General features: G+C 42.5%; 1 protein-coding gene across 4 annotated transcripts in view; it reads left to right on the forward strand.

The window, feature by feature from the left end:
- The first annotated feature begins 11,590 nt into the window (after positions 1-11,590).
- Positions 11,591-22,264, forward strand: part of SFXN1 (sideroflexin 1) — a 58,912-nt gene continuing 48,238 nt past the window's right edge. Inside the window, exon 1 of one of the 4 annotated variants that reach the window (XM_053566770.1) lies at positions 11,591-11,857. The gene's annotated coding sequence lies outside the window, so the exon portion shown is untranslated. The remainder of the gene's footprint in view (positions 11,858-22,264) is intronic. The other 3 variants (XM_053566772.1, XM_053566771.1, XM_053566773.1) reach the window with 3 other exon arrangements.

The raw sequence follows: 22,264 nt of genomic DNA on the forward strand, positions 1-22,264 counted from the left end.
GACTTTTCTTTTTTTTTTTGCTAATCAACTTTTGTTAGTGTTTGTGTATTTAATGTGGGGCCCAATACAACTCTTCTTCCAACGCGTGACCAAAAGAAAAAAGGTTGGACACATTTGCCCTAGAGCCTATCTATCCGTCACTTACCTCCCACTTAGAACTAAGTACATGTGGTGTCTTCATTCCTATGCTACTTCATGTAGGATGATGGCTTCCAGTCCCATCCAAGCTTCTGTGAAAGACATTATTTCATTCTGAGTAGTAGTCCATGGTGGGGGGTGGGGGGGCTGTCCAGCCATTGTTAACACTATTTTTCATATTACATGGCTAAATACTTTCCAAATAGTGCGTGCGCACACACACACACACACGTATTTACACACACATACATACATATATACCTATGCATGTATATATATGTATATACACACACTTTTTCTTTATCCACTCGTCAATCGACGGGTACTTAGGCTGATTGCATGTCTTTGAAATTGTGAATTGCCCTGCAGTAAACATTTGAGCCTATGTGTCTTTTTGATATAATGACTCTTTTCCTTTGGGTAAATATCCAGTAGCAGGATGGCTGGACTGAATGGTAGGTCTACTTTTAGTTCTTTGAAGAATCACTATATTATTTTCCATACAGATTGTACTAATTTATATTCCCACTAACAGGTATAAGCATTCCCTTTTCACCACACCTGCCCCAGGATCTGTTGTTTTTTGACTTAATAATAATAGCCATTCTGACAGAGGTAAGATGGGATCTCATAATGGTTTCAATTTGTATTTCCCCGATGATTAGTGACGTTGAGCATTTTCCCATGTTTTTTGGCCATTTCTGTATCTTTTTTTGAAAAATGTCTATTTGTGCCTTTTGCCCACTTTTAAGAGGGAAATTTGTTTTTTCCTTGGTGAGTTTGAATTGAGTTCCTTGTGCATTCTGGGTATCAGTCCTTTGTGAGATGTATAGTTTATGAATATTTTCTCTCATTTTGTAAGTTTTCTGTTTATTCTGTTGATTATTGATTTGGCTGTGCAGAAACTTTTTAAGTCCTCCTTATTCACTTTAGTCTTTGTTGTATTTGCTTTTGGGGTGTTAGGCATAAATTCTTTGCCTAGTTTTCTTCTAGAATTTTTATGATGCCATGTCTTACATTTAACCCATTTTGATTTAATTTGGAGTATGGTGAGAGATATAGATCCAGTTTCATTCTTTGCCATGTGACTATCCAAGTTTCTTAGCAACATTTATTAAATAGGGTGTTGTTTCCCCAGTGTATGTTTGTATCTGTTTTGTCATAGATCAATTTGTTGGAGGTGTTTAGTTTTATTTCTGGGTTCTCTATTCTATTCCATCAATTGTGTCTCCTTTTATATCAACATCATGCTATTCTGATTAGCTTTGTAGTATAATTTGAGGTCAGGAAATGTGATGCTTTCAGACTTTTAAAAAACAATTGTTTTTTTCTTGGGGGGTTGCTTAGGGTTGCTTTGCCTCTTGGGGCCCCTTTTCAATTTCATATGAAATGTAGGATTTTTTTTTCTTGTTCTATGAAAAATGATCATGGTATTGTGATGAGTTTTGCATTGGCTCTGTACATCACTTTGAGTAGAATGGACAAATATTTTAACAATATTGATTCTTCCAATACATAGGCATAGGATGTTTTTCCATTTATTGTGTCATCAACGATTTCTTTCAATAGTGTTTTGTGGCTCTCCTTGTGGAGATCTTTCACCTACTTGGTTAAGTATACTCCTAGGTATTATTTTTTACAGCTATTGTAAATGGAATTGAGTTCTGCATTTGATTTTCAGCATGGTCATTGGTATTGTATAGAAATGCTGTAGATCTGTGTACATTGATTTTGTAACTTGAGATTTTACTAACCTTTGTTATCAATTCTTAGAGTCTTTTGGAGGACTCTTTAAGGTTTATTAGATATAAGTTCAAATTGTCAGCAAACGAATAGTTTGACTTCCTCTTTCCCAATTTGGATGCCTTTTATTTCTTTCTCTTGCTTGATTGCTCTGGCTACTACTGCCATTAGTATGTTGAATATAACTGGTGAAGGTGGTCATCTTTGACTTGTTCCAGTTCTTAGGAGTAATGCTATCAACTTTACCCCATTCAGAATGCTGTTGACTGTGGTTTGTCATACACGGCTTTTATTATTTTGAGATGTGTTACTTCTATGCTTAATTTGTTAAGGATTTTTATCATGAATGGGTGCTGGATTTTAACAAATGCTTTCTTTGCATCTACTGAGATCATCACGTAATTTTTGTTTTTAATTCTGTTTATGCGGTGAATCACATTTATTGATTTGTGTATGTTAAACTGTCCTTGCATCCCTAGATGGTAAATAATAATAATAATGTTATTATTATTGTTATTTTTGATGTGCTGTTGGATTCAGCTTGCTAGTATTCTGTTGAGGAGTTTTGCATCTATGTTCATGAGGAATACTGGTGTGTAATTTTCTTTTTATATTGTGTCCTTTCCTGGCTTTGGTATTAGGGTGATACTGGCATCATTTAGTAATTCCCTCCTTCTCGATGTTATGGAGCAATTTCAATATAATTTCAGTAAGATAGGTACCAGTTCTTATTTGTAAATCTGACAGAATTCAGCTGTGAAGTCATCTGATTCTGGGCTTCAGCGGGGTGGGGATGGGGTTGTTTTGTTTTTTTATTACTGAAGCATTCCCGCTACACGTTATTAGTCTGTTCTGTGTTTCTATTTCTTCCTGATTCAAACTTAGGAGATTGTGTGTTTCCAAACTTTTGTCCTTTTCCTCCAGACCCTCTAGTCTGAGTGCATGTAGGTGTTCATAGTAGACTCAGGCGATCTTTTGTATTTGTGGTATCAGTTCTAATGTCTGCTTTTTCCTTCCTGACTGAGTTTTATGGGAACCCTCTCTCTTTTCTTAGTCTAACCAATGGTCTGTTGACCTTGTTTATCTTTAAAAGAAACAACTTTTCACTTTGAAGATCCTTTGTATTTTTTCTTTGTTTCAATTTCATCTCATTCTTGTCTTTGTTATATCATGTCTTCTGTTAGATTTGGCTTAGTTTACAAATGAATCTGCATTTTGCTGACAAGCAGTAATTTTTTTTTTTCATTTTTATTCTCATTCTTCCAAAGTAAGAATTACCAGGAAGCAGATTTTGAACAACGAATTTTATATGTAAGGAGAAAATTGGTGAACAGTCACCTGAATTCAGCCCCAAACATACTTTGATTATTTTGCCTTGTATTTATATTTATATTTTTTATTTTTTTCCTCCAGACTTACAGCCATTACCTTGCATTTAAAATAACTTAGTTATAAACATTTACAAATTAGGACGTTTTACATAAAACTCCATATTTTGGACTTCTCTTAAAACAAATAAGAATGTGTGGTCATGTTACTTATTCCCATAGTAACAATTTGCTGGGCTGAGCAGACTCTCCTCCCTTTGGTGGGTTTGCATCTCCACTGGGGCCAGCTCAGCAGTTCTCTGGTATTCTCTTTTCATTGACCTGGCTGACTCTAGAGGACCTTGGAGGTCCAACCCTTGATTTTTATTAACTTAGGACATGCCAACTAGTATATATTCCATGTTGTGCTAGAAGCATTTATTTATTTTATTTTATTTTTTGAGACAGAGTCTCACTATGTCACCCTCAGTAGAGTGCTGTGGCATCACAACTCACAGCAATCTCAAACTCTTGGGCTTAAGCAATTCTCTTGCCTCCCAAGTAGCTGGGACTACAGGCGCCTGCTACAATGCCTAGCTACTTTTTTGTTGTAGTTGTCATTGTTGTTTAGCTGGCCCGAGCTGGGTTTGAACCTGCCAGCCCCAGTGCATGTGGCCAGTGCCCTGCATACTGAGCTACTGGCACCGAGCCTGTGCTAGAAGCATTTAATCCCAGTGAGGCAGACCTGCAGCTAAGCGGCATTAGAAAGTTACTTTACAACTCTGAGTGCCTCTTTCTCTACCTGCCGACAGAGAAAGAAGACAAAGAAGAGACAAACTATGATCACAGAAATATATGTAATGAAGCAAGTGTTTTAACATTAATAACAAAATATAATTAATACCAAATGTTAATACTAGAGTATGCACCCAGCAGATATAAGAAAATATCTGGCAGGCTGGGCGCGGTAGCTCACGGCTGTAATCTTAGCACTCTGGGAGGCTGAAGCGGGTGGATTGCTTGAGCTCACAAGTTTGAGACCAGCCTGAGCAAAAAGCAAGACCCCATTTCTACTAAAAATAGAAAAAAATTGAGGCAAGAGGATCAATTGAGCCCAAGAGCTGGAGGTTGCTGTGAGCTGTGATGCCACAGCACTCTACCCAGGGTGACAGCTTGAGACTCTGTCTCAAAATAAATAAAGAAAGTATTTGGCACATTTAAGGACAGCTTCCTGGAGGCATGTCTTTTGAGCTGGGTCTTGAAGAATGTGTATTAATTTTTCTAGGAATCAAGGCTCTTGAGGAGAGACAATCTAGCCAAAGAAGAAGAAAATAGCCCAGTGCGTTCCAGAAATAGTAATCTGGTAAATATATTTGCATCAGAACGTGACGCAGGAGTTGAAACAGACTGGAAGCTGAGGCTGGCATCAAAAAGCTTTTCATGCCATACAAAGGAGGTTGGACTCTATCTGGAGAACAAGAATAGGCTTTCAGATGGGAAGTAATATAAGCTTCATGTCTTGGAAAGCTCACTCTAGAACAGTGATTTTCAACCAATGTGCCAGGAGAGGATCTTAGGTATGCTAAGAAAAATTTTAAACGTTATTAGTTAAATTATTTTTAAAATAAGTGCAAAGCACAGTTAAGTATATTCTTTTATATATTTTTTCCTTTTTTCTTTTTGATTAACATAATTTTAGTGTACCATGGAACTTTAACTATAGGTTCAAGTGTGCCATGAGATAAAAAAGGCTGAAAACCACTGTCCTAAAGGCAGAACTTATGGGTAAATACACTCCAAGAAACAAGAACTAGATACAAAACAAATTAATAATAATTGTTCTTATAGCCATAAAATGTTTGTACTTGAATATTCTTGGCTTATTTATAATAGCCAAAGTCTGAAAATATTGTAAATGTCCATTAGTTGGAAAATGAATACAAAGAGAAAAATGTGGCAAATTCTTATAGTAGAATTCTATGCCACAATGAGATAAAACAAAATGCAGCTACATCCAGCACATAGCTATATCTCAAAAAACACGTTGAGTGGAAGGAGCCAGACACATATACACAAAAAGGTGCATACCATACGATTCCACTTACATGAATAATAAATGTTCCAGAACAGGCAAAAATAATCAGAAATTACTGATGGAAATGGTAGAAAGCAATTGATAGAAAGCAGGATAGTCTGATGGTAGGAGTGGGAGTGTATTGATTGAGAGGGTGTGAGGAAAGGTTAGCGTCTGAATGGGAGGCAGGAACTGTTGGCCTCTACAGAAAACACCTTACGATCTCCGCTCAGCCAATCAGACACGCCTGCTCAGACAGTAGGCCGCTTCATTCCTGTGGTGGCCACAGCAACCAATTCCAGGAACAAGAGTAAAGGGTTGGAGGTGTCCTCCTACAGGGTCTGTGGCAGGATCTTGGCACTGAAGGTACCTGGCAGGCACTAGTCTAGGAGATGAGGAGACAGTGAGGAATAGGGCAGGGATTATTCCCTGAAGAGATAGAAAAGAAACAAATCAAAAATAAGTAACCAAGGTAATTTTGAATAATGACCATGCAATAAAAGAAGTAAATGAGTGATGAGCTCCAGTGGGAGTGGGAAGGGCTGTTCTAGACTGGCGGTCAGGGACAGCTACTACCTGCCCTGACAGCATTCCACACAGAGGGGACAGGCCCTGAGGTAGGAATCAGTTGACCTTTCCAGACCATATTAGCACACACAAGGGGGATGGTGATAAAACTGAAGAAACATGACAGACCAGATCATCGGGGATATAGACCACGGTGAAGAGTTCAGATTTTATTGTATGTAAAGCTAGAAGCTTCTGAGGATTTAAAAGCAGAGGATACCTGGTTCAGTTCACATTCCCCAAAGATCAGAGACAGGATAGTTAAGGGGCTCTTTCTCGCAAAGTTCCTTGAAAGATCAACTCACAATTAAGGCAGATTAATAAGAGAAAGGATTTATTCACTGTGTGCAGGAGGAGACATTACAGAATGATAACCCAATTTTCCAAAGGAGTTCATATATCTTTATACCGTTCTTTTAGAGGGGAGGAAGGAAATCAAAGAGTATAGGGAATAAATAGTTGCTAGGGAGGACAAACGGATGGGGGAGAAATAGATTGACTTGTAGATTAACTTGAGAGACAGGTGTTTATGATTATCTGGACTAAGTCCACCTACATTCCTGATCCTCATTCCTGAAACATATTGAGATAACAGGAAAAGGGGAGGGGTGTCAATTTTCTCCTTCCATCTCTGATCAGGCCAGTCCAGTTTATGTAGATAGAGGGAAGTCCTCTTCCAGTGTTTCTTCACCTTGAATTTTAATTTTAATTCAAAATATTCTTTATACCAAGGAGTCATATTTTGGGGTGAACTTTCCTTAGCTTCTTCAACAGTTAGAGGCAAGAGTAGAAATGAAGACATAAAATCAGGGGAAGTAGTATTGCGATGGGTTTTGTGTGCCAACTTGGCTAATCAAGAAAGCATTTTATTTAATCAAACACTAATCTAGATGTTGTGGAGGAGTTTGTTGTCTGTCTCACTTTCTAGATCTGCAGTTCCCCAACCCCCAGACTGCAGACAGGTACCAGGCCACACAGCAGGAGGTGAGTGGTAGCTGGCAAGCAAACAAAGCTTCCTCTGTATTTACAGCCGCCTTTACTAACTTCACTGCCTGAGCTTGACCTCCTATCACACGGGGGTGGGGGCATTAGGTTCTTATAGGAGCACAAAACCTACTGTAAACCACACATGTGAAGGGTCTAGGTTGTGTGCTCCCTTTTGAGAATCTCATCCCCTCTGGCTCCCTGTCCAGTCCCTGGTGCTAAAACAGTTGGGGAGTCTACTGTTCTAGACTTTCAGCTGTACGAGGGCAGGGTATTAAATGTGTTCTATTCAATGTCGATTCCTCAACACTTGCAATAACTACTAATGCAAAATCAGCATTCAATAAGAATTTATTGAATAAAATCATGAATGAATGAACAATGAAGATTATAATGCAACCTGAGAAAATGTTTATATACTTACTCTATTTTATTTCATTTATTTTATGTGACAGAGTCTCACTCTGTTGCCCAGGCTGGAGTACCTTGGCATCAGACTAGCTCATGGCAACTTCAAATTCCTAGGTTCAAGTGAACCTCCTGCCTCAGTCTCCCAGGTAGCTAGGACTACAGGTGCTATTTTTTTCTAGAAAGCATTTTATTTAATCAAATAAAATTTATTTAAGCAAAGAGACAGAGCTCTCTTTGCTCAGGCTGGTCTCAAACGCCTGAACTCAAGGGATCCCCCTCACTTCCCAGAGTGCTAGAATTACAGGCACGAGCCACCACACCCAGCCTAGACTTAAAGTGAAGAAACATAATGTGCACAGGATTCTAACCACACATTTAGCGAATGAATACCGAATCCACTGATATCCTCCTAGACACTGGGAATAGAAAGTTGAGTAAGACAAGTTTCTTATTTTAAAGGGTTCATGGTCTATAGAGAAAACAGAACTTCAAACCTAGGAAGAGAGATTTATGAAGTACCATATGTACCAGGAATCTGGAACTCTTAGAACAACAGCTCTCAATTAGCAAGGCTCACTGTGAGCCAGGTTCTCTGCTAATCCCTGTATGTACATAATCTCAGATAATCTTCTCAAAAGCCCTATGAGGCAGGTGTTAGCTTTACCCCACTTTAGTGAGGCACAGAGAGATTAAAGAATTAATTTATTTAGCGTTTCATGGCCTATTGGAGCAGAGGTAGAATCAGAAGCCAGGTGGGCCTGCATCCAGGGCCTGTGTGCTTCCAAGTAACACATCCAGAGAGATGAAACTCAAGCACAGGATGAATAAAAGTGTGACTGGTCTGAAAACAAAAGAAAGTGTTGGAAGGATATATATTAAATATCTAATGAGGAGGTTTCTGTAGAGTAGCCTGAGTGTGTACGTGTACTTTTCTGAACTTTTCAAATTTATATGATTATATATTTCTTTTATCAACAAAAATAACATGCCTAATATCATCTGGAATTTAAAGTTTTTATTGAAGAGTTAGTTTAGAGGAAAGAAATAGTGGTTCTTTCCTTTTCTACCTGATAAAATCTTTATCTCGTAATGCATGCAGCAAGATCTTTCCTCAGTTCACTGAACTTTATTATGCTCAGGAATGTCTTCCCATCTTTGCTGACTTAACTATGTTTTGTTTTTGCTGTTCTTTGAATGAGTCAAAGTCCATACTAAAATGCAAAGGTTTTGCAACCTTTGTTGATGAACATGTAGTGAGAATTCCCAAGCATTCGGTTTCTCTATCAAATAAAAATACCACTCCACTTTTGTGGGAGGTGTTTCTGAAAGATCTTTACTTACAATAATGGTGAAACTCATATAGACACCTGCTTTCTATTTTTAATTCCTTGTCTCATTTCTTCTTCCTTTGTCTACCTCCTTTTCTGCTTTTTCAAATTCCATTGCACTCAGCTCAGATACCACTACATCTGTGAACAACCCAGTCATGCACACAAATCCAACTCAAAAGAGTATAAGAAAAAAGGAGAAAAGAGAAGAGGAGAGGAGAGGAGAGGAGGGGAGGGGAGGGGAGGGGAGGGGAGAGGAGGGGAAAAAGGAAAAGAAAAGGAAAGGAAAGGAATGAAAAGAAAAAAGTAAGGAAAGAGGAAAGGAGGGAGTATTGGTTTGGTAACCTAGGAGGTTTGGCTGAGCTCAGGCCTGAAATTCCTTCATCTGAACTTTCTCTCTCTCATATCTTTTGGCTCAGTTTCACTTCTACAGACTAGCAAACGGGGTGGCACTGGCTGCCCTTAATCCACATTCCCTTCGTTTAGCAACCCCAATATGTGTGTATGTGTGCGAAAAGGGGAGGGACTTCTCTCTCCCAGTGGCCACATATAAATTCGGGGCAGGATTCTATTTGGCCCAGCTTGGATCATGTACCCACAACTGTGGCAGGCATAAGAAGATAAAGTCCCATGATTGACGTTCTGACAAGATCAAGTATAGTGAGGCAGGAGAATTCCTCAAAAAAAAAAAACCTGGGATGCTGGAAAGGCAAGAACTACACAAGATAGACGTTTTGAAGAAAAAGAAATCCCCAGTTCTTTGTCTGCATATCTGCACCTGTTAGCAACATGCTTGGCCCCTACTTCCATCGAGAGATGAAAGCCTACTTCTCTTTGAATGTGGGCCAGACTTGTGACTGATTTAGACCATTAGGATGCCCGAGAGTGAAGGAGCGCCAGCTGCAAGCTCAAGAGGCCTCGGGCACATCTATCTACTCTATCCCTGCCCAGGCAGCCTGCTGGAGGGATGAGGCAGGTGGAGCACAGCCAAGTCGGCCAGTTGTCCCAGCTGAGGTCTCAGACATGTGAGAGCCCTGCAAAGATCAGCAAAGCTGACCACAGACACGTGAGTCAACTCTGCATGGCCCAGCTCAGATTCCCAGTAGGGCCCAGCCAACCCACAGACTCAAGAACAAAAAGAAATGTTTACTGTTGCATATTCCTAAGGCTTTGTGGTTGAGATGTAGCATTTTTATGGCAACAGATAACTGATACATTTGTATCTACTAAACCTCCCTTTCCTGGCCATTCTGCAGGTAACCTGGCCAATCCCTTCCACAGTGTTCTCATAGCTCTGTCACACAGCGGATTCCACATTCTACCATTGCAAGTTTTATATTAAATTGTTATCTTTTATTTTTGATACTTACTTGCCTATTTCCCTGCCCACAAGCTCTTTGATGGAAGAAACCCTTTTTGTTTTCCTTTTTTTTTTTTTGTAGAGACAGAGTCTCACTGTACCGCCCTTGGGTAGAGTGCCGAGGCGTCACACGGCTCACAGCAACCTCTAACTCTTGGGCTTAAGAGATTCTCTTGCCTCAGCCTCCCGAGCAGCTGGGATTACAGGCACCCGCCACAACGCCCGGCTATTTTTCTGTTGCAGTTTGGCTAGGGCTAGGTCCGAACCCGCCAACCTCGGCATGTGGGGCCGGCGCCCTACTCACTGAGCCACAGGCTTGTTTTCTTTTTTTAATCCTGTTGAGTCCTGCACTTGCCATAGTGTATAGCAAAGAGCAGAAGGTGTTTAAACATTCCTGAGAATTCTGAGGCTGAGCAATACCACTCCAATGTCTACAAAAAAATATTGCTTAAATTTTGAAAGTTTTGTTTTTCATATTTGGAACATTAATGCACCTGCAGTTGAGTTTTGTGTATTGTGTAAATTAGGGATTTAACTGTCCCAGCATCTTCAATGAGTATCTAACCTTCCTCCCCTGTCTTGCAATGCTAACCCATATCAGCTTTCTACAAGCGCAGGGTCCATGTGTGGCATCTCTGCTGTTGATTCTGGCAGAAACACACCGCCTTTCTTATTCACCACCTCTGTATAACAAGATTTGTAACTGTAGGACAAGTCACTCCATCTTGCTGTTTTCTTCAAAGTTGTTTTGGATTTTTCTGGTTCTTTATTTTGCCATGTACATTTTAGTCAATGTGTCAAGTTGTACATACACACCAACTAGTGTTTTCAGCATTGCTTAGAATCGTGTTACATTTATCAGTTATTTGAGAGAGAATTTTCATCTTTAAAAATGGAATCTTTCAGGCTGGAAGCGGTGGCTCACGCCTGTAATCCTAGCACTCTGGGAGGCTGAGGAGGGTGGATTGCCTGAGCTCACAAGTTCTAGACCAGCCTGAGCCGGAGTGAGACCCCCGTCTCTAAAAATAGCCAGGCGATGTGGCAGGGGCCTGCAGTCCCAGCTACTTGGGAGGCTGAGGCAAGAGTTTGTGGTTGCTGTGAGCTGTGAAGCCACAGCACTCTACCGAGGGGGACATAGTGAGACTCTGTCTCAAAAAACAAAAAAGAAAAAAGAGTCTTTCTATCCATGAACATGATGCAATTTAATTCACCATTTATTATAATAGATCTCATTTACCCTCAAAAATGCCTAGGATCTAATGCGTCTCTCTGTCTTCTCCACTATTCCTGCGCGCCAGCCTGGGCCATGACACCATTCTCTCTCTCCTGGTCAGGTCTAAATGACCTCTTTTCTGCCTGCAGATTGCCGTCCCTACAGCCTGTTCTCCATAAAGGAGCTAGAGTAATTTGTTGTTTTTGTTGTTACTTTTTAAAGACAAATTATGTCCTGGCACTTCTACCACCTCAAAAATCACCTTGTAGCACCAGTGGTGCTAACCGAGCTCTCACACTTTGGGAAACACTGGTTTAAATGAGATGAGCGAGTGAGTGGGTGAATCAATGCTGACCCTTTCTTTGCGAGACCCTCAGAGTGCAGAAAGGATTAAGAGGCAGCCCTCACGAAGGAAATCAAAATGCAAACAATAGCACTGGCCTGCGCAGAGCCAGAAGCCAAAGCGCGGGCGCGTGGGGCCCGGCTGGCCGGGGAGGCGCGGGCGCCCCAGCGCCGAGCCCGGGGGTGGGGTCCCCGCCAGGCCCGCGCCTCCCGGCCCCGACGCGCGCCCGCGGCCTGCGCTAGAACGCGCTGCGAGAGCGCGCTCCGAGGGCGCGCTCCGGGACCGCGGCGGCGCGCGGGGCTGCCGTGGCGGGAGAAGAGCTTCCGGTGGCGGCGGAGGAGGGGAGAGGGTGACCTGCAAGCGGCGCGGGCGGCGGCCCGGGGGAAGCGGTGAGTGGCGCCTGGGGGGCCTGACCGGGGCGGCTGGGACACGCGCGGAGAGCCCGGCGGAGCGCGCAGGCTCGGGCAGGGCCGCGCGCTCGCGGGCCCGCTGCCGGGGGATCCCCGGGCTCCGGGGTCCTAAGCCCCGTCGCTGGCCTCTGGCCAGGGTTCCCTGCATCTTGGGGACCCCTGCCATCCAGCTTCCCGACAGCTCCTCGCTTCCAGCATTCTGAGGCCCTGGCGCGCTCTAATCCTCCGTGGTGGGGTGGGCCCGGTTCCCGATGGGAGGGGGCTCCTTTTCCCACGCCCCTTTGCGCCTTGCGGTGCTGTCCCCGGTGGCAGCGTGACGAAACTCACCCCGGGGAGACACCCAAGATGGCTGCCACGGGGACAGGCAACCGCGCGGAGGGCACGAGCAATTGCTAGGTGACCAGGTGGCCCCAATCCCCACACCCCTCACGCACCTAGCTCTTGGCTTCTCCAGGTGCAGAGCAGGGCTGGGGTTCAGAGAGGAAGACCCCTGGCCCCTGCCCTAGAACTGGCAATCCCATAGGGAAGAGGTGTGCAAGTAAGTGGCTTCTGGGAATAGCGGTGGTCCCGTGCACACCTTGTGTTTGCAAGCTTTTCTCCTAATTTTCCCCGTTGTCACAGGTCTCTGACTTTCCCAGAATGACAATAATCACAGTATGTACTAAGTGTGTGCCAGATGACTTAGGTCCATTTAGTTTCACATTCTTCCAGCCCTGTGAGGTATTCAGCGTCATCTCCATAATCCAGATAAGAAAACTGGGGTTCAGAGAGATTGAGCAGCAGCGCAAGGTCACACAGCTGGCTATCCACAGTGGAAGGCCATGTGAGTGTCAAACTGAAATGCTTCCTCCTCAAAGATGCTTTCCCTCAACTATGCTGTCTAAATTGCACACACCTTTCCTTACACAACCCCTGTGTGTTTTTTTAAATAGTATTTGTCACTAGTTGAACTGTGTTTACTTTATTCTCTCTGCGTGAATGGGGTCTATGTTTGTCTTGCTCATCCTGTCTGTCCCCCGCATCTAGCAATTGCCTGTACCAAGTGAACCCTCAGTGAATATTTTGCTGAGTGCCTGAATGAAAAATTGTAGCTCTGCTTGATTTCAGGGTTTGGGTACTTAATTCTCCATGGGCAGCTTTTCTCTGAAGCCCCACCTACCCACTCAGTGTTCTCTTTATGCTTTCCTCACACTCCTAATCCCCTCCTCTGCCTCAACGTCTAGCCTTTAACTTGGGTGCCTCTGGATTTTCACTGCTTTGTTCATCTCCAGTTTACTGAGCTTCTTCCCTGTTCCAGGCATGGTAACAGGTGCAAGAGGGGAATGCAGGTAAATAAGGGGTCTGCAACTAGTAACAGTGCAGACCTCAGACTTGATGTATAAGATGAGAAGGAACTGTTTGGGAGGATGAATGAGGTGTCTACCAAGAAGTCCTGAGACCTCAAGCAGGTACTTTCTTCTCTCAAGACTGCAGATGTCTGACTTGCAAAAATGATGGTGTTTGGACAAGAGGATTTATCAGTTCCCATCTCAGCTCTAATATAAATTTCTCTAAATATGTATTAATAGGTTAGATTGAGCAGTGCAGGCTTTAGGCCACATGGATGTCTAGGAAAAGAGGCAATGTCTGTGGTTGTAGTTATCAGAGGGGAGCTTGTATAGCAAGGGATGTTTATAATTCAGACTAAGTAACATGTTCAGCATGTTCTTAATTTTTCATAAAACTTTTATGAAATCTCATGGGGATGGGCATACAAAGGCTCCAACTGGAAGGAAACATCCTTTTCTTTTTCCTCATTTCCTGCAAAGAAAGCTGAAAGGATAACCAATGGCTGTCGGAGCAGACCCACCAGGCTTTTCCATGCCTTAGAACAGGTGTCCTCAAACTTTTTAAACAGGGGGCCAATTCACTGTCCCTCAGACTGTTGGAGGGCCGGACTATAGTTTTAAAAAAAAAAAATTATGAACAAATCCCTATGCACACGGCACATATCTTATTTTGAAGTAAAAAAACAAAACGGGAACAAATACAATCACACCACTTCATGTGGCCCACGGGCTGCAGTTTGAGGACACCTGCCTTAGCATGAAATCAGGTATCCCCAGCCTCCTTTGCAGCAGTGATGAGATGCATTTAGTTGGAATAGAAACATGAATGAGACCAACTCTTCCCTTCTGGTTAAAGATAGGAAATCAGTACCAGTGAGTCCATTAAAAAAAAAAAAAAAAAGGCTGACTGTTGTCTAGATTGTGTATCAAACCTGCGCTTAAGTACACAAAGTTAAAGATACTAAAGTTTTTTTGTTAACCATTGTTGATTTGTAAAATACTTTCATAGGCATTAATATATATTCTATGAGCTGACTCTTTCAAGTGGGTGGTAATTAGTCAACTAAATATGTCTAAAATATTGCAGTTTAGTGATCTTTAATCATTTTGGCAGGCTGATAACACTCTCGCAAGTGGAAATCAATAGAATTTTTATTTTAAGTAAGAGCTTTACCTAGCCCAAGATATTGCTTAAGAAACCCACACACATGCGCCAGGCATGTTGGCTCACGCCTTTAATCCTAGCACTCTGGGAGGTCAAGGAAAGTGGATTGCTTGAGTTCAGGAGTTCCAGACCAGCCTGAGCAAGAGCAAGACCCCATCTCTAACAATAGCCGGACATTGTGGCGGACACCTATAGTCCTAGCTACTCAAGAGGCTAAGACAAAAGAATCATTTGAGCCCAGGAGTTTGAGCTTGCTATGTGCTGTGATGCCATGACACTCCACCCAGGGTGACAAAGTAAGACTCTGTCTCAAAAAAAAAAAAAAAACACCCAAGGTTTCTCTTAATGCCTGGAATGTAAGTAATGATTGTATTGTCATGTGGTGGGTGTTTTAATAGAATGAAAAAAAGAGTAAAGTTAGTTGCATGATAGGATCTGCATGGGAAGTGAGGAAATGATGGCGGTAGGAAGGCCAGAAGGCAGTAATTCTCCATGTCTTCCTGCTTCTAAACAGGCCCCCTATTCTCCACGGAGTAGTGAAGAGTGTGCAATACGTAGCCATTGTTGAGTGGAAATTCTTATTGAACAAGCCTGTAATTCTCTGCATAGGTTTCAACTTTCTGACCTATAATTTGATCTCCTATGTGGCCACACCAGTAAGGAAGGAACGCTGTGTGTGGGCGACCAGCCCAAAGCTAAGCATAAATTAGTAAATTAGCTTTTTAGGCTTCTTGAGTCAGTATGATTGTCCTTGGTGACACAACTTCTGTAGCCTCCAAAGAGTCAGAATTGTGCCAAGTCAGAATTGCCAATTTCAGGCTGTGTCATCTTGGGCGTGCTACTTAATTTCAGTTGGTAACGCTACAAAATCTTGGAGGGCTACAATGAGGATCTGGCAGGGTAACAATGCTTGGAAAGTCCAGTGTCCAGGACATGATGGGCAGCAGTGTCTCTAACAGGCTGTTTCACACGTGGTGGGCCCTAATACACAAACTGAGGAATCAGAGTTTTTATGACTCTTTCAAAATACAATAGGTTTAACCAACAAGTCTCCAGTTTAATAACCTACTTGTCATTGTTAATCTTTAGCCAGGGTTGAAGGTCTTCCTTACTAATTCCCTGATAAAGCACATTCCTTGCTAATGTGTTTTCTGTGAAATTTTGGAAAATTAATTCTTCCCAAGTAGTAAGCACTTTCTTGGCATGTAGTTAAAAGTTTGAAATAAAGTTTATCTTGGAAAAAAATGCTTTGTTTTGACATTTTGGATCATCTTCAGGAAGTTGGGACAGTTAAGCTTTATTCCCCCTCCTCACCAGTGACTGGATTTATGGGCAGGACTACAGTCATTGGGGACAGGAGGCTCTACTCCTGGAGAACTGGCTTGTTAGCAATGATCTGAACTTTGGGGGGGTCATTTTTCATCCTTTTTGGCACTTTACATTTAATGAAGATTAATAAAGGCCTATCATACACTTGTGTTTGCTAATCCTACCAACTCTGTAAGCCGACACATATCTCAGTTTTATAGGTGAGAAGATTGAGGTTCAGAGATACAAGGTGACTCATCCGATGGCATGTCTAGAAAGGAAGTGACAGAGTCGGGACTCAAACCTGCATGGTATTTGCTTAAGTCCGGTTCCTGTGCCACAGGTTGTCATGGTAGGTGCTTAGGAGAACAGGCCACAGGGCAGGGGCTTCCATCCACTGGAGCCAGATAGAAAGAGCAACAATAGTACCCAGGGCGAACATCCCTGGAGACATCCAGAGGCTGATACTGCCCCGGCAAGAGGATATTTTACTACATGAGTAGTAGAGCATTTGGTTTTTGTTTTGTTTTTCTCTGTATATTTGTTCCATTGTAGTGATCTCCAAAATTACCTGATCATAGGATATCTCTAGTATACTTTAAAAAAATTGATTCCTGGGCCTTGAAAAGTCTGATTTGCCTCAGCCCTACTGATTCTCTCAAGAGTAGGTTTTCCTGGTCACTAGCTCCTCTTAGGCAAATGTGGGTCCTGGAGCCAGGTGACTTTAATTCATGTTCTGGCACTGCTGTTAACTTGAGCAAGTTAGCTGACCTCCCTTATAACAAAGTTCCTGTGCCACATGGGGGTCACGACTGTGGTAAGGGTAAGACGAAATGATACAAGGAAAGCTCTTAGACTAAAGAATTATTAAATGTTAGTGGCTATTATTAGGTAATATCCTAATTTTGTTCATAAAGATACAGAAACTAGAAGCAGTCAGATTATGTGTACAAGATGGCAGAGTAGTTGGAGGAACTGGGATTTGTTTTGGTGTTTTTGTTTGTTTGTGATAGAGTCTTACTCTGTCGCCTTGGGTGGAGTACAGTATTGTCATCACAGCTCACTGCAACCTCACACTCCTGGGCTCAAGTGATCCTCCTGCCTCAGCCTCCAGAGTAGCTGGGACTGCAGGTGTGTGCCACCATGCCTGGCTAATTTTTTCATTTTTAGTAGAGATGGGGTGGGGGGTGGGGGTTCTCTTGTTCACACTGGTCTTGAACCCATGAGCTCAGAGGATCCTCCTACCTCAGCCTCCCAGAGTGCTAGGATTACAGGTGTAAGTCACTGCACCCCACTGGGGATGTGGGATTTGGATTCAGATCCATTGCCTCTACAGCACAAACTCATAGCTACTACACAATAATAGCTCCCCTACATTCCCCTTCCCTCCCCTCCATCTGGTGATTCTATGTTATAGGACTGCTGGATGAGGTTGGGGAAGTATGCTTTAGAGCAGTACTTTTCAACCTTTTTTATCTCACAATACACTCAAAGCTACAGTTAAATTTCTGCAGCACACTTAAATTATGTTGATTTTTTTAAAGAAAAGAGTAAATCACATAAAAGAGTAAAGAATATACTTACTACGCTTACTGCACTTTGAACTTCTTTTGAAAATAATTAGTGATCTTTAACAATTTTTGTGGTACACCTAAGATCCTCTCATGGCACACCGGTTGAAAATCACTGGGTTAGAGCCAGGAATTGGAGCTAAGCTAACCAACAGGTTCAGTGAATTTGTTTGGAAACTATACTGATCACCCTTGCCTAATAGGAGCAGACCGCTCAAGAGTCATCAGGCATATGTGTGGTGGGGGTGCTTGTGGGCCTGGGAGTCGGGGGTAGTCATTGCCTTGTGTACTGACTTGTGTACTGACAGTATGATCTCAGGCCGCGGCAAGATATCCAGAAGAAAGGCGGTAATGCCCACACAGAATTGGTCATGAAAATTGTGATATAACTTCAATAATTCTGGAAAAAAGATGGAGTTAGCTAACATTTCCAGTAGGGCTATAATATATAATGTATGACTAATATGTATGATGACTACAGAATTTGTCATGTCACTCATTTTGGCTTAATGTTGCCTGAGTTATTGTGGGTTTCAAAATACATTTACTCCATTGAAATATATATATATATTTTATATATATATTTATATATATATATATATATATTTTTTTTTTTTTTTTGCAGTTTTTTTGGCCAGGGCTGGATTTGAACCCGTCACCTCTGGCATATCGGGCTGGCGCCCTACTCCTTTGAGCCCCAGGCACCTTCCTAATAATGGATAGTTTTGAAAGATACATGAAAATTTGAACACCAGTCATTCATATCCCAGTCTACAGTGAGATTTGCCCAGAAAAGTAATCTAATAACTCAGTGTATGCCTTTATCAGTAGGGCTGGCTAATAGCCATGGACAATAAGATTAATATGTGAAGGGCATCTGCAAGTGTGTTTGGGGAAATGAATTGAGCTACATTCATTAGAATGTGTTTGTTGTTCAATTTGCTGTTCACTGTGTGTTGGGTCTTTCAAAACCCAGGACCAGCCCAGTCTTGGGTCCATGAGAGACCTTCAGTAGATACTAAAAGCATAAATTAGTTTTCTTGTGAATGAATAAAAAGACTTTGAAAAATGTAGTAATGAGACTACATTTACCCAAAACGTTAACAAAGAGAATACATTTTAACATTTTGTAACCTAGGGATTACAGAGATTGTTCCTGTCCCCTGTGAGGGGTTAATTAATGTTTCAACATATATCACAATGTAAAATTATCTGTTTGGAAATGACTCATTTAAATGCAGCATGATGCTAGAATTATTAATGATCTCACATAGGTCACATTATGTAGGTGGGGATGTCTTTAAGTGACAAACCCTTAAAGTCATTTTTCTTCTTAGAATAAGTGATCTCAACCAACCACAGAATTTTTTGTTCTACATTTTCTCATACGAAAAAAATTCATGCTCTTAAAATCCAAATTTTTCTTTAAAATTACTCATGCAAAAGATTCTTAACTTAGAATTAACACCTCAACTAGTCCAGCACAGGAAGCTACATGACAGCTATTTAAATATACAGAGAGGGGCTGCTTGTGGCCAGTCATCTCCTTCTAATGTCTCTTGGGCTTCTTACCATTCCCCATTCTACCATTTCTTCCACCACGATCTCATGAAAACTGAATTTCTTGGACATGTAAAATGTATCAGTATATTGTATAAACCATAGAACTTTGCAGCTGAGCCTCTCCAGCTTTTAAGCCCCCGTGAGACTGGGAAATGCCTCCTCCTGGCCCCTTCTGCTGTCTGTCTGGGTGTACTGGGCTGGGACCCCGTCTACCCTGCAGCCCCCTGCCCCCCACTCTCTGATATCTGCAGTTCAGCCATCTGCTCGCCTGTCGGAGCCTCCGGGAGACATGAACGTCTGCTGATTCTCCGTGGCATCTTTTCCTCGCTTCAGGGGCTGTAAAGCCGATGAACTCACACATTCTTGAACACATTCTTTGGTATCCTTTGGCAGTCTGACCTTCTGAGGGACATTTTTCGTTATTCTTGTCACATCTGCAATTGCAAAATAAGATCTTGTTCGCCAAAACTCTCTTTTGAACAGTTTGTGGTTTCATCGTCATTCATGCTATGCCAGTGTCATTGCGAGGCTGCACAGAACAATGTCTTTCTACAAGGTAGCCTGCAGAAATTCCTAGTTTAGAAGCATCTGTTGTAGAACCGTCACCACCTCGTAGTCAGCGATGCTCTAAGAACACCTCTCCAGAAAGATTCTGATCTCTGCCAATTCCGACCTTCCTTACGAGTCCAGGGACTCAAGCCGCTCCGCATGGCTGCACTTTTCATGAGTAAAGTAGGCGCATCGTGGGGAAACAAGCTCATTCATTCTTTCTCCATCTCCCCAATTCCCAGAACCTCCTTTCCTCCCCAGGAAGGTGCCCGCGGAGGCCCTGGCACTGGCCGTATGGCCTGCTCCCGGCCAGTACCGAGTGTGCACAGCGGGCTCTGTCATGCCTGCCCGCAGGCCACTGAACCCCGCGCCCGACACTGCCCGCCAGCCCGTGGATGTCTGGGATGCCGAACGCAGGGCTACCAAGCAGCCAGGCTCTCCAGACCCCGGGAGCTCCGGCGAGGCGGTGAAGGCCATTCGTACACGCCTGCGGCTCCTGCGGAGCTGCCCAAAGTGAACCGGCCCGGGCGCCAGGCAGGCTGCCCCCTGGTGTGCTTGGGCGCCCCCTCCTGGGCATGAGGCTCCCTGGCCCGATGCGCTAAGAGCGGCTCCAGGTCAGCGCGGGCTCCTGGGCCCCCACTGATTTTAATGTGAAATAGGAAATACGTTTTTTGTTTGTGTAAGTGCGACTCCTGCTGTTTGAAAAAGGGTCAGTTGACTTGGAGTGGAGAAAGTATGCTTGAAGGTGGAAGTTCATGCTTTAAAAAGGCTTGTCTAATTGGAGCAAGAGATGATAGTGAATTACAGTTTTCTCTGCTTTGAGATCATCTATTCTTGTAAGAAGGCTAATGCATCATTTCTGATTCGTCTGTATGATTTTTTTTTTTTTTTTGATCTGGGAACTGGGAACACAAGTTATCAAGCCCAGTTGCTCCTTCCCATGTCCATATAGTCCAACTTAAAATCCTTTCTAAGGAAGGGAAATTGTGTTAGTTTCCTGTTGCTGTTGTAACAAATTGCCCCACGTTTACTAGCTTAAAACAACACAAATTTATTATCTTAAGAGTTCTGGTGGCCAGAAATCTAAGGTGGGTGGACATTCCTTCTGGAGACCTCCAGGGGAGAATCCCTTTCCTTGCCTTGTCTAGCTCCTAACAGCAGCCTGTTGCTTGGCCCCTGGCTTGGGTCACCCAGCCTCAGCTTGTCTCCACGTCTATCTGTCCTTGCCTCTCCTGCCTGCGTTCTCTCTTAATGGGGACCCGTGTGATTACATTGGGCCCACACACATAATCCGGGATAGTCTCCCTATCTCAAGATCCTTCACATAATCCTTCACCCAGCAAAGTCCCTTTTCCCTGTAAGGTAACATTCGCAGTTTCTGGGGAGTAGGATGTGGACGTCTTTGGGGGCCATCCTTCTACCTACCACAAGTGCATATAAGGGGAGCTTCCAGTGTCGGGAAGGTTTGACTGGAGTCTGAAGATAAGCAGTTGGTATTAAGTACTCCTGCCTCTTCCCTGGCAGCGAGTGACATCTCAGAATCTGGCCTTCTCCTTCTGCGAAGGGCATCAAATGTGCAAAGCACACAGTTGTAAGAACTGAGAAGATTCTGGCACTGGCGCATACTAGGAACTTGCACTCTTAGGCTCCCTAGGGACCTGTGTGTAGGTACTAGATACTTTAAAAATTCATTTAAAGATTCATTTCTCCATCTCTCTCCTGTTGCTTTGTAAAAGGACACTTTTTGTTTCCAGATTCATATTAGGGTACAAAGGTTTAGGTTACATTGTTTCCATTTCTAAGGTAAAGTTCAAGTTGTAGTTGAGCCCTTCACCCAGGAGATGTGCTGAACACCGTACTTTGTGCCCATTAGGTGAGAACTTGCTGATCACCCTCCCACCTCCTCTTACCCTTTCCCTCTACTCCCCTATCCCTCACTAGAATATACTTGTTTTTCTTCTTTGGGCTATATAGTTGTTTGTATATTAGTGTCATATTAGTACTGAATATGTTGGATACTTGTTTTCCATTCTTGTGATACTTGACTGAGAAAAATGTGTTTCACTCCATCCAGGTAAATGACAAAAGATGTAAAGTCTCCGTCTTTTCAGGGCTGAATATTACTCCATGGTATCTATGTACCACAGTTTGTTAATCTATTCATGAGTTGATGGGCACTTGGGTTGCTTCCACATCTTGGCCATTGTGAATTGAGCTGCAATAAACATTTTAGTGCAAATGTCCTTGTGGTAAAATGATTTTTTTTTTCTTAAAGAAGATGCTTTTGTGAGACCTCCATGGCATTCTTCTTGGTCACTTGTCCTGTAAAGTCACCATAAGGTTATTAGAGTATACAACTTCATAGCATCAGGGACAAGTTTTTATTTTTAAAAGGGGGGACTTAAAGATACCTGTTCTTTACAGACATTAATTGATACCATACTTCAAAAAAACTGATGAGAAAGAGTGAAATGCCCAGTCCCCTGGAGTCCAGTCTGTTTCGGGTTCTCTCAGAGTTTATTCTACCACCAGCATCAGTCAGGCACCCTGGGCAAGTTATTTTTCTTCTTCTGGGCCTCAGTTGCCACATCTCAATGATGGAGCGTTCAATTGTAAGAATCTATCCAGTTCGTATGCAATAACAATATCTTTATATTTTAAAATGAGATCATGTGGGTGAAAACACCCTCAGTGTTGCTTTATATTTAACAAATTAGAGATGGGTTGTTATTAAGAAATAGAAATCTGTAAAAGCTGAGTCTTAATTTTTGTTTTGATTATTTCTATTAAGCATGAAGGAGAAATAGTGATCGTGAGAATCATAATTAAAAGGGAAGATTACTTGGTACCTTGGTATCCACTGAGGTACATCACAAATTACTCTTGTCCCTGAGGCGCCAGC

Source organism: Nycticebus coucang, chromosome 17 (genome assembly GCF_027406575.1).
Source record: "Nycticebus coucang isolate mNycCou1 chromosome 17, mNycCou1.pri, whole genome shotgun sequence".
Taxonomy (NCBI): domain Eukaryota; kingdom Metazoa; phylum Chordata; class Mammalia; order Primates; family Lorisidae; genus Nycticebus; species Nycticebus coucang.